The sequence below is a fragment of the Pinus tabuliformis genome, chromosome 2_1 (genome assembly GCF_031772625.1).
Source record: "Pinus tabuliformis cultivar Carrire ecotype Pingquan chromosome 2_1, CPIR1, whole genome shotgun sequence".
Lineage (NCBI taxonomy): Eukaryota > Viridiplantae > Streptophyta > Pinopsida > Pinales > Pinaceae > Pinus > Pinus tabuliformis.
This window is the reverse complement of record NC_142299.1, coordinates 245,455,239-245,469,068: the sequence shown is the minus strand read 5'-3', so window position 1 is coordinate 245,469,068 and position 13,830 is coordinate 245,455,239. Positions and strand designations below refer to the sequence as shown.

The 13,830-nt window shown below is 41.7% G+C and overlaps 1 pseudogene; it reads right to left on the bottom strand.

Moving 5' to 3' along the window:
• Positions 1 to 10,212: 10,212 nt before the first annotated feature.
• LOC149199603 (pentatricopeptide repeat-containing protein At4g14850 pseudogene) lies at positions 10,213 to 13,393 on the bottom strand (annotated as a pseudogene).
• Between the last annotated feature and the right edge of the window lie 437 nt (positions 13,394 to 13,830).

Below are 13,830 nucleotides of genomic sequence, written 5' to 3'. Positions count from 1 at the left end.
TGGCACGTTGGTTAGGGCAGACTTCTAGAAGCACAAGGTTTGGGGGATCAAATCCCGCCCTTGCCAAAATTGACGCGCATATCCATTTTGGCACACGGTTTGTTTTAAGTGGCGTTACATTGGTTGTGTAATGGTGTTAATACGTAACAGTTTTTGGGTACGTTTAAGTGGAGGCGTTCTAATGAGGGCGGAGTGTATTGTGGGACTGTCATGTGGGCGGGGTCGACGGACCCGCCGATGGTGGGTTCAACTCCCATCGATCTCGTTATGTTTCATTACATATATACAATATGTTTTAAGTGGTTCCACCGAGGTGGCGGGTCTGCCGGGGTGACCCGCACCCCATTCAATATTTTTTTATGTATATTTTGGTCGGAGGTTGGAGGGTCTGGTGGGGTCATGGCCACCGGTGCATTTTTAATAAAGTTTGTTTTTAAATATATATTTTTGGTACGATGGAGGTGGCGGGGGTCATGGCCCGCCACCTATTTTAATTTTTTTTTGTTTTTTATAATGATAGGTCTTTTTTTATTTTGTCTGATATAAGGGATATTAGACAAATTAAAGAGGCAAGAATTTTGCCCACTCTCTGGAGCTAAGTTCCCACGCCAATTGATAGTGAATTTGTAGGACACTTAAACCTGACCCATTGCCCAACTTTGACAGCGACTTTGACTGGCTCTATCTCCTCCATACGAGCTCGGATGTGAGTGTCGTTCGCACCGTTGGAATCAGGGCAATGAGCACTTCGATCTGGTGTTGATTTGGGACCAATCTGATCACTTTGAATTTTGACCATTTCTGAGCCCCCTTGGACTTCTACATGTGTTTGGAGCCACCTGGATCAATCCTCCTCACTGAGGAGCTTTTGGTCGTCCCAAATCATGAAAAATAATCTACAACTTCTTTGTACTCATCTGCATTTACAAGCGTCTGATATGTCACCCTTCCTTCTCCCTTCACCTTTGTCCTTTAGAGCCATAAGCGATGGGCTAACACTTGCGACCTCTGCAAACCTGTAGTACAATTCTGCAATTATATGCTTAATTTACATGACCAACTAATGACCCAAGCATCCCATACTTGCCAGGAGTTTATAACACATACTCGGTGGCCAAGTTTACATCAAAATGGAAACAATACCTCAACTACGAAAACAAAGCCAAAATATCATTATTGCTTCAACAAGTGATGGAAAACACATCATCACTGCAACTCATGATTCACAAAAATAAGACCACACACTATTGTTGCTTTAACAAAAGATGGAAAACACATCATCACTTTCGCAGTTTAAAATGCAACACAAAATAATCTCAGACATCATTGTTGTTGCAACAAGTGATAGAAAACACATCATCACTTTTATAGTTTAAAATGCAACACATGATTTACAAAAGCACAGCATGACAAGCTAACATATCTAGAAACTATTTTTCACTTATCAATGCGAATGGGTCACTCCCCCATGGTGGTTTTGCTTGTCGAACGTCTTTTTCAACTGGTTTATGTACTGACGCTTTGTCGTTAAGGCGCTACTCTGGATGGAGCCTCCAACATGTGGCCCTTTGATGACCACTTCTATCGCAATCACTGCAATAAGTCTTCTTCCTCCATATCTGCTTTACCTTGTTCTTTCCCTGTTGTTGAGAGGGTCTTTCACGGTTCATCCTTTTCTGTGCTTCCGTTCTCTTCCAACACTCAGCAAATATATGGTTATGTAAACCACAAAAATTACATGTTTTTCGATACCTTGATTTATGTCCATCATTAACAACATGATTGTAATCGAAATGAATATTCGAGTATTGAGACTTGTTATACCTTTCCTTGTTATCTTTGGTGTAATTATGGCGATGAGTGCTTGCCTCATCTCTTTCCCTGCAATGGGCATTTCCATGGGATGATGGGGATGTGTTCCCATCATTCTCTTTCCTCGACGATTTCATCGATGTCTTGGAAGCATCTGACACCTTCGAGCAATTTCTCCTTCGGTGTATCCTAAGCCTGCAAATCGAGGTCTTTGCACAACCTCCAATGGCTGAGTAATGCCTTAGCTATTAACACCAAGTTCGTCTTCTTCCTTGTACCTCATCTGGGTAGGGAGCCTTAGGTTTGTCCCTGTAATTGGTATCTCCGCATCTCCAATAGAAATCATACTATGTGAAGACGAAACTGAAGGGAAATCAACATCTTTTACCTCCACTATCGAGTTGGAAAGAACTGATGAGGGCTTCTCATCATCTGTTGTTGGTGGTTCACTGGTTGTCTTGGCGCATTCCCCAACTTCCTTCCCGACATACCCAAGTCCTGCCTGACGGGGTAATTCTTCTACTTTGATGGGGTTGACAATGCCTTGGCCATTAATGCCCAAGCCTTTTCCTTCATACCCCATTTCCTTCAGCAGTTTGGAGCCAATTCCTATGGTATGATTTTCAAAAACAACGAAATCATCATTAGGAAACATACATGAAGATGGAGAATTACTTTTTACCTCACATGGGTCATGTTGCGGCTTTTCCAAGGTCTCGTCTTTAGTTTGCAGTTGGCGTAGCAACCTTTGTTTCTCCTCTTTCTCTTCATGTAGAAGCATCTTCAATTCAGCGTTATCTGCTTGAAGATTCTGGTTGTTGTGCTTTAGTTCTTCCAGGGCCTCTTTCGTGGCTTGCAACTGAAGTTACAATCATTGCTTTTCCTTTGTCTCTTCTTGTAGTGCTTCATACATTATGTCCATCTTTTGGGACACTCCTAGCATGGTCTCGTACATTGCTTTGTCATCCTCCATCACTGCATGTTCCAATCTTCACGTTCCATTTGTGCTAGCCTCCCTCTTGCGCTCTACGGAAATGAGGTTTAAGTATACAATGTCAAGCAGATTTTCCAATAAGCGCCATTGGTGCATTGGTTAGGGCAAACTTCTGGAGGTACAGGGGTCGGGGGATCAAATACCGCCCGTGCCAAATTGTTGCGCATATCCATTTTGGCACACGGTTTGTTTTAAGTGGCGGTTATGTTGGTTGTGTAATGGTGTTAATACGTAACAGTTTTTGGGCGCGTTTAAGTGGAGGCGTTGCAATGAGGGTAGAGTGTATTGTGGCACTGTCGCGTGGGTGGGGCCGACAGACCTATTGGTCGTGGGTTCAACTCCCACCAGTCTCGTTATGTTTCATAACATATATACGATATGTTTTAAGTGGTTCCACAGGGGTGGCGGGTCCATCGGGGGTGGCCCAAACCCCATTCAATATTTTTTTATGTATATTTTGGTTGGAGGTTGGAGGTTGGAGGGTTTGGCGAGGTCATGGCCACCGGCCCATTTTTAATAAAGTTTGTTTTTAAATATATATTTTGGGTCCGATGGAGGTGGCAGGAGTCATGGCCCACCACCTATTTTAATATTTATTTTTTTTGTTATAATAATAGGTCTTTTTTTAATTGTGTCTAATATAAGGGATATTTGACAAATTAAAGAGGCAACAATTTCACCTGCTCTCAGGAGCTAAGTTCCCATGCCGGTTGACGGTGAATTTGTAGCACACTTAAACCTGGCCCACTGTCCAACTTTGAATTTTGACCCTTTTTGGGCCCCCTTAGACTTCTGCATGTGTCTGGAGCCACCTGGATCACTGTAAGTTCCCTCTCAGACTCGAATCCCTCTGAGTCTTTGGAACAGGACTTTTTTCTCTGGAAAGTGTACCTTCTCGGGAACCTGTACCTTTTTCTTTGAAGCCTGCACCTGCACCTGCACCTGCTCCACTTACTTCTTTCCATGACCCACATGCTTGCCCCTCAACCTATAGAGACCATGTTCTCTAACTCCGAGTACAATTCCATCAGACTTAGAGCCTCTAGGCTTGAGTCTTGTCTTCCCATCCTAGAACAAGACCTCAAACCCTTTCCTCTCAATCAAAATCACATTATATCTGAGTCCTGGTACAAATAGTACATCCTGGACCCGCATCACATGTCGTGTCTCCATCCTGAATAGCACAACACCCGATCTTCGGATCTCCAACTGACTCTTGTTGCCCAACACCATGTGCAACTTCAAGTCGCATTCAGCTAGAGTCTTAAAAACCTCCTGTGACCCTGTCATAGACTTCGTCACACCATTGTCCACGTACCATCCATCATAACAAAGTCCTCCTCTTCCAATCTCCTGGTGAGATCATCTATCTCAGTTGAAGTGGCAACACCGACAACTTGCTTTCCTTTCCTCTTTTCATCATCTCCCTTCTTCTTCATCAGACATCTTGACGAATAATGACCCATCTCGCCACAGTTGAAACACTTTACTTTACTTAAGTTCTTCTTTTTCTTTCCCTTCATTCACATTGCAAGTGTGACGTCATCATCGAAAGAATTCTTCTTTCGATGAAGATCCTCATCTCGCAACTCTTCCTGAATGAAGTCATCCCATAGCCTATCCCAGTCTGGCAGCTTCTCCCTGGCAACAATCCCTTTGATGAAGGGCTTCCATTCCTTGGTGAACCATTTCAAGGCAATCCTTACCATATCTCCATCTGAGATGGTCACACCAATGGTAGCAATCTCATCTTTGATATGAGACAATCTTGTCAGATATGAGGTCATGCTTTCACCCTTTATCATCTTGGTGGACTTCACCTTATCCTCCAATATCAATACCCGGTTCTCGTTCTTATTCTGGAACAAATTCTGAAGAGCCATTCACATCTCATGTGCATTGTTCTTCTCGAACAAATGAGGTATTAGGGCATCCTTCACACCATCTAGGATGGTCAATCTCACCCTGGCATCCAAATCTTCATATATTTCCAACTCATTAGGGTTGTTGGCTTCTTGATCCCTTTTTCGGCAAACTCCCAAATCCTGTTGACCTACAAGACCAACTTGATCCTTTCCTTCCAAGGACTATAATTGGACAACCCATCCAACTTGTCCTCATACTGGAGACATGCCTGCAACTTTGACATTGTAGTGAGCCCTTCACTTACAATGTGACCAACTCCCTCTCACGTTGTACTTCATTGTGCACAACTCTGATTTACTTACTTCCAAAGTAGCTTAGACACGCTCTGATACCATGTTGAATTTCCACGACCTTGGGTCTAGGTTAGAGCCTTAAAATCATTGACGCTACCAAAATAAGAATATCGACCATAAACTACTTTGCACAGCGGAAATATAAAGCAATAAATCACATATGCACAAATATACACACTTTTGAACAAAATTGTACAGTATCAATCATTGTTATATTAAACCAAATCTGAATAATACAACAGTCTATGGTATACAAGATACAATGGCAAACTTGCTACGACTTCTATGTCATATCTTATCATGTCGGTCCTTCGCTTCCGTACTGTTCACTAGTAGTGCCTTAGTCCATGAAGACCACTACACATCGAGACTTCAGAAGGGTTTCCCTCTAACACTGCTGCATGTACACAGGGTCATAAATCTGCTCTCTAGGTTGGCCAATTTTGGAGCTCCAATTTGCCTTCTAGTAGCCTCTTTCGTCCATCAAAGAGCTACTCATAAGGCTGCAAACTTCACCCAATCTTCAGCTATCTTCATCACTTCAAGATTGCTAGTCTAGGGCTACTTTGGACATCCACACACTACCCTCCAATAGTCCAAAGATGCCCAATACTACACTGTCAATTCTGCTCCTAGGATGAACTCTTCACCACCACGGAAAGTCCTCCACATGGCACCAACATGCTGCTCCAATTCTCATCAACAAACTATGTTCCAACATAAGAAAACCTCCAACTTCAAGCCTGATATCATTGTTGTTCCTGGTTACGGCACTTGCACGATGCAACAACCATTAATTCAATGAGGCCTAGTCAAGGGAGTATGCCCTCATTTCGTGTTGTTGTTATGAGCTTATACCATCCTCAAACAGCCCTACGTAGGCACCTTTCTGAGGTGGTATGGCCTATGGCCTACCACATCTATCCTCCTGTACCTATGACCCACACAAAACAGAGATAACACACCTTAAATTTTCCATACCAGACCTGTGTTCACACCTTACCTTACTCGGCCTTGCTATGGCATGAGGCAACCCTCCATGCAGTCAAAGAGGCACCCAAACCAGCCCTAAGTCCTCACGTTGTTCTGTCCTCTTCTCTTGCGGCAAAACAGAGGTATCTCCCTGTTCACTGAGTTGTTGTCCCTCCTCCTTAACGTTGCCTTAATGTTGCACTTTTGGATGCCTTAATGACTCCAATTCACCCTTTATTTATACACCAATAAAGGGTCTCCACGAATTCATGAAGAGACACATCTATTGGACAATTTTACTTCAAGCCTACATGACTTGAATACCAATAATTATTTGTCAACTTCAAAAATTCATTTCTCCACTTCTACAACTCTAAAATTGATGATTCTTGAAGTGTTCGATTATCTTTTCCGCCCTCTATCGTCCCATGCCATCACATGTAGACATGTGCTACTGAAATTTCCCCAAACACAATTGGGTGCAAAACCCCATACTTGGGTTCCAAACCCACAAGTGACCCTTGTGGCGCTTTTCTCTCTAAACCCTGAACCTAAGGGCTTGGAGTACCTCCCAAGTTACACAAATCAATACTTAATTATTGGCCGATCTAAATCTACAAACTTGATCATGTAATAAATTGGTTTGGTGAATTGCAAAACATATTTAATTTGTGACCAAAATTACATGTCAAGAATAGTGTCCTTAGCTACATTAGCCCCATCTCTATCATTGTTAATTTTCTCCCATGATTCAGAGGTCATCATATTAGTTAAAGCTTGTCTCACCTTCATTAGTTGCCTAAAGGTGAGGTAATAACTTGCAAATTTTGTTTTTGCAAGTCTAAGCCACTGCAACTTGGAGTAAGTGCCATAAAAATGGTTTAGTCTTGTATGCCCTGTGATATATTTAATGAGTTGCTTCCCTCTCTTGTAAAGCTCATTAATCCATCCAAATTAATTATGCTTCACAATATCATGCATCAAAAGGTTCAATGTGTGCACCAAACAACTAAACCAAAATATGTGTGGATGAGTACGCTCAATAACTTTTCCTGTTGCCTTACAATTTGCTGCATTATCAGTGATCACTTGAACCACATTATTAGGACCAACATCTCTGATTGATTGCAATAGGAGATCTGCAATGTTTTGGGAAGTTGCACTGATGGAGGAGGAGTCATGACATGTAATAAATATTGCACCACTAGAAGAAACACCAAGAACATTTATCAAATGTTGGTTTCTAATATTTGTCCACCCATTTGATACAATGGATACCCCACAATCCACCCACTCATTTGTAAAACGTGTCAAAGCTCTTTGAACCTTTGCTTTTTCTCTTTCTAATAACATTGTTCTAATTTTCTCATAGTTGGGGCTTTTGTATCTTTTTGGGGCTTCATTGATGGCCTTAACCATATCATGCCAATAGGGAGAGCGAAGCACATTGAATGGTACACCGCAAGCACAAAGAAATCAGACTATCTTTCCATCCACATCATCCCTCCCAGCAACATTAAGGAAATCCCCTATTGTTCTACCTCTAGCGCTTGCAGAAGTACCATGAGAAGATGAGCTACTTAATCTAGAGGTTGCACTTGATTTAGACCGAGTTTTTTGTTTCTTTCTTTTTTGTTGTGCAACCTCCTCTATTTGGATGTATTTTCTTCTTTGTTCAGTTGAAATGTTTGGGAAAATTTGTATCCCCGCAACACCCTTTTTCTCATCACTGTCCATCACCCCACAAAGATGCCTCCTCACACGGGTATATGAACCACTATATGGTTTTCCTCCATGACAACCATGAGGGCACAAAAATTTGTAGCTTCCACCACCTTTTCCCCCTTCAAGTTTGGTCACATAGTTCCACAAGGGTGTCAATGCAACTTTCCCCTTTAGTGTTTCAGTGTTCCCTTCAGGTTCATCCCCTTCCTCTTCAAACCCTTCCTCCTCATCATACATTGGGTCACTCATATGGGGACCACTATCCTCTTGTTCTTCTTCCCTTCTATTCCTACTCCCCCTTGCCATCATGAAAACCAAAAGTGGAATGATACATAGAAGCCAAAAGAACACCATCTTGGAATATGAATATAGGTGGTGGACAACCTGCAATTAAATGAGCAAGAAGAAAGAATGGGAAAGAGTAGGAGAGGGAGGAGAAAAATACAAAAAACAATGACAGAAAAATGAGGGAGTTTGGGGTTTGCACTTACCTCTTTAGCTCTTGTAGATGGAAGCCCTTCTTTACTCCTCCAAGCTCTCCTCTCTTTCTCCTCTCTTCTGCAAGCTCTTCAAAAATCTAAGAGTGAGCAAATGAGAAGAGAAAGAGGCTTTTAATCCCTTCATTCCCTTCCCTAACCCAACTTAGACCCATCACCAAACACAAGTTAACAAAAATAAAAATGAAAAAAAAAGAAAATTAGTGGGGCCGTACGGTGGAACCGACCGGTGGCCCATCGAGTTGGTCATGATCCGTACGGAGTTGGCCCTGATCCGCGGTGAATCGACCGGGTGAACCGCCCACCGAAACGTGTCTCGACAATTCCGAAACGCGGATCAGGCAGGTGGTTCCCACAGGCTAGGAAGCGTCTTTGTTGGCCTGATTTGTGTTTCGGAATTTCTGGGACGTGTTTTGGAGGGTGGATCACCTACAGATCTGTATGGGTCGCATTTCGGGGTTTTGATCTGGGGGGCATTTCGTGCAAAACTGATTGTAAGATATCAACCAGCCAAAAGGACTAAGATGCATTTTGAAAAAATTCCAAAATAGCATTGCCAGGCTTGAAAATTCCACTTAGATAGGGCAATGCAACCATAGATTCTCATATTTTGAGCAATCCTCACAACATTTTGGTAAAACAATAAGGGTATTGTCAATGGGTGCTTACTAGGTGGACAATAGTGAGGTGTTTATATCACCCGTATTGCAGTTCAAGTATCTCAAGGGCACACTTGTACTAGTGATCATGCTCGTAACTATAGATATTCATCACTTGAGAATACCTCATAAAAATTTGACAAAACAATACGGTTATTGTTAAGGGATGCTTAGCCAGGTTGACGATAGCGAGGTGTTTTTATCACCCACGTTGGGGTTCAAGTCTCTTAATGACACACTTGTGCTTGTGAAACAGGATGAGGCCAAGTGCAAGTCTTAGTTAATTTTTGTGGAATAGATACCCCACTCATGGCTTCTTGGCTGAAGGAGGCATTCATAATGGTGTAGTATGTTTTTGTTGTAGTGTTAAATATAAAATAGAGTCATGACTGCTTGCTCATGCTGATTGAAAGCTTCAGCGGAAAACACAATAAGCGTATTATGACACATCCAAGGATCATGCATGATCATTTCCGCAACATGCTTGCCCTCCTTGAAGGTTATAACAAGGAAGAAAGAATTTACAAACCAAAAAAAAAATCTCGGGCCTCAGGCAGCCATGCAAACCCAACCACAAGCTTTCCAGGGCTATTAAACCCAAACCTTAATCAATCCAAGCTGAAGACTCCAGCTACTAAGTAGGCTAGTAAGTTGTGTCGTCTAACGCATCACAAGTAACAATAAATTCATTAACATGGATCTCAAGAACTTTACCAGAAAGAACTTCATTACCCTCTGCAAAGCTTTTGATGACACCGCAAACACTATTGCTGTGGTATTTGCAAGAATGGGCTTTCAGGGAAAGATAACCAGATGCCTCTCTTAGGCCTTATGAACGTCCATTAGAGTCAGCAAGCCAGAAGGAAAAAATTTACATCTACGTGAAGTAATGCTGGGCATTTATATGAAAAAGTAAGCTAGCCTCTCCATGGCAACTGAAATTATTATTATTATTCAATTTTAAGGTCATGGCCAAACCAGACACCAAATTGGTGTATGAGACTCCCTTGTCTGTGGGATAAGGTACCCACCTCCGCATAGCGATTTGACTGCTACGTCTACGAATGCATACTTACTCTACCCGTCAGTTTTGAACCTGTGACTTCTTAAGAGGAAACACACGCTCTTAACCATTAGGCCGACAAAGACAACTTGAAAAGACCGGATAATGGTTGTGCACATCATAACACCAACCCGTTGGATTGCAATAAGGTATTAATCAAGATTCCAATACAAAGTGGTCACTGTGTGTTATGTTTAAATTTTAATCTCATGTCGATACAAATGCCAAAAGAGGCATTTCCTGATGCAAAAGCAAAAGGCCTTAGGGATAAAGTAGCAAGGAAAATAACTTTATGGATATGACAATAAGGTGCATCCCCCAAGTGGCTGCATGCAGCGTTTCACAATTTTGTTGTAACCAACATTCTGCTTCCGTTTGTGAGGAAGAAATTATGATGATACAACCCACTGCTCAGTTTTCTGAAAGATTTAATCCATTTTTCAGCTAGCCTCATGTCTGACATTGCATTACAAACAGATTGAATATAATGCCAAAACCTTATATAGAATCAACTAAATCCAAACATTGAACAATGATTTCATCATCTTGAAATACTGTGGACAGTACTCAAGGACAACCCTTGCACATTGAGTACCCCTATGATTACCGTTCAGGTTTTCCCAAGTTTATGGGGATGATTAACCAACAAGAATGATGGTGCTATGGTGATGCAATCAACAAAAACATGTACAAGATGCTGGCTATAAGTTTAGGCCATGTTGGCTACAAGTTCAGGCATGCTTGATGACATTGCAACATATAATAATTTCTGCAATGAATATCCAAATTGTGTTACTGTAACTTCCAAAAATACATGATGTTGCCAGGGCCAGCCTTATAATATATCTGTTGTTCATTTGCATTTACCAGTAATCCCCACAAGAACACGTATTATCCCTGAAATGATGGAAGCGGTTGGTATCTCTCACAACAACTTCCCTTCCAACAATACTTGAGATAAATTTGATGGAAGTGTGACAATTGCCACACATTCGTAGGTTTTTCATTATTCGGATTGGTATCCCAGGAGGAATACTGAGAAGCCCAAAAGAAAGAGCCAGCTTCTCACTATGGTAACAGAGAAAGCCTTCCTTCTGCTGCTCCTCCACATCAAGGAGCACAAAGTTTGTATCTGACACATGGCCTGCTTCCTTCATTTGCCCACTCAATTTATCCAGTAACGCATAGATCTCCTCTGTCAATGGGTGTGTTTTGTCATTTGCATGGAATGAGTGCACTTTATTTTTTACCCCAATCCAGCTGCAACCTGCCTCCTTTTTCATCCCTATGTCTTTCATCACACTCCTCACTTTTTCTACGTCATCCCATCTGCTGGCAGCAGCATAGATATTGGACAGCAATACATGCGTTCCGGAGTCTTGTGGATCCAACTGAAACAGACATTCTGCTGCTTGTCTTCCTAACTCCATGTTCCCATGGACTCTGCAAGCACCAAGCAATGCCCCCCACATAGAAGCAGTAGGTTTCAATGGAATTCTTTTCATAAACTCCTCTGCCTCACCAAGAAGGCCAGCACGGCCGAGAAGATCAACAATGCATGCATAATGTTCTGCTCCTGGGGTAATGCCATAATCTTCAATCATGGAATCGAAGTAAAACCTACCTTTTTCCACTAGGCCAGCATGGCTGCAAGCAGATAGCACACAAACAAAAGTAATATAGTTGGGCTTTAAGCCATCCGATTGCATTCTTTCAAAAAATTGGAGAGCCTTCTTTCCATGACCATGATGTGCACATCCTGCGATCATTGCATTCCATGACACAATATTTCTCTGAGGCATATTGTCGAACACTAGGCATGCGTCAACAATACTCCCACTCTTTCCATACATATCAACAAGGGCACTCCCTACATACACGTCAGAGTCAAACTTAGTTTTAATGACATGTGAATGAATCTGCCTCCCCTGTTCCAGTGCTGCAAGGCCGGCACATGCTTTTAGAACACTAGAAAATGTGTACTCACTTACCTCAATTCCCTTTTGCTGCATTCGCCGAAAGCTATCTACTGCATCTTCGTAGTATCCATTTTGCGCATATCCAGCAATCATTGCACCCCAGGAAACAGCATTTCTTGCAGGTATCTCGTCGAAGGCAATGCGTGCATCCTCCACACAACCACATTTCCCATACAAGTCCAGAAGAGTATTCCCCACATTCACATCGACCACAAATCCACTTTTAAAAACATGGGCATGTATCTGCTTGCCCTGATCTAGTGCTGGAATATTCACACACGCATTGAGCACGCTGCAGAAAGTGATGCAATTGCTTTCCACATTCGCTCGCCTCATTTGCTCAAACATCTCAAGACCTTCCTCAGCACGACCATTCACGACGCTTCCTGCGATCATCGCATTCCACGAAACAATATTTCGTTCAGGCATTTTGTCAAATAGTTTCCACGCATCCTCACTGCTCCCACACTTTGCATACATATCTAATAGTGAACTAGTCACAAACACATCTGAATCAAATCGAAATTTCACAATGTGGGTGTGTACCTGTTTCCCAGTCGACAGAGCTTCAAGGCCAGCACACGCCTTGAGAACACAAGGAAAGGTGAACTCATTCGGTTCTACAGAATCCCTCTTCATTTGGGGAAAAAGTTCGAGAGCTTCCTGACAAAACCCATTTTGCACATATCCTGCAATAACGGCGGTCCATGATACGACACCTCGGTTATGCATTCTGTCAAACACTTGGCGTGCAGAATCCAGTTTGCCGCATTTGGCATACATGTTTACAAGATGCGTATTAAGGAAGGAAAATGTGACAAGCCCTGTTTTAATCACGTGTGCATGGATTTGCTTGCCTTGTTCAACATTTTTGTTATTAACACAATCCTGTATGAGGAGGGCGTACGCCCTGCAGTTATCCCGAGCGGTGCCTTGGTCTATCAAATGCAGAATGGTGGATGCTTCCTTCCATCTCGTATGTTTACAGAGGCCAATCATGATTCCTTTCTTGCCTCACTTTCAAGGTTATGTATGGCTCCAGGAGTTTGAACCTGTTACCTACTATTTGTAGAAATCTTCTATACAAATCAATGTCTCAAGCAGCATAGATAAGCTTACTACCCTTATCTATCATCCCAACCAGTCTAGCAATCTAGCACAATTGCTGGACAAGTAGTCTAACAGACCTCTTAAGATTGGATGAATTCTACCAGCCATGTTTCAACTCAACTCTGAAAACCTTTAGGGATAAATCCTTGGTAGAAGGTCTAGGTATAAAGATCAGATATAAAGCATTGATGTAAATTCCAGCCATATTTTTGCTAGAAAAGAGGCGGAGTGATTCATTAACTGTTTCCACACAGTGAATGCATTAACAAATCCCCTGAATAGGGACGCTAACCATTGTAGAATTATGAATCACGAGTATTAATGAAAGTTATGGAGAATAACATTTACAATTCAGGTCAGACGCTAACCACTGTAGGATTGTAAATTACAAAAGAGCCTGACTAAGGAAATTTATGGGAAAATTTAATTAAACTTAGAATAGTAATAATAACATTTGTGTGGGAACTTAACAATAACACATTTTTTTATTGATTTCCTTAACTTTGATCAATTAACTTGTATTTTTGCATTTTGCATTACTCTTATATTGTCCAATGCCATTCATGTGGATTGGATCATTGAGTTTCATTAAGGTGGCACGATGAGTTGTATGTAAATTTGTACAATGAGCTAATTTTAATTAGATCTAACATTGGTGGAGAAAGGTTTATGTGTTATTCATATGTTAAGTGATTTAGGTGTATATCAATGGTCATCTATCTTTTATATTATCTCAATGGTTTTTATTTTGTTGGCAGTTTTTCTATGATTTTTGGGTCCCAAATTTTCAGGGACATTTA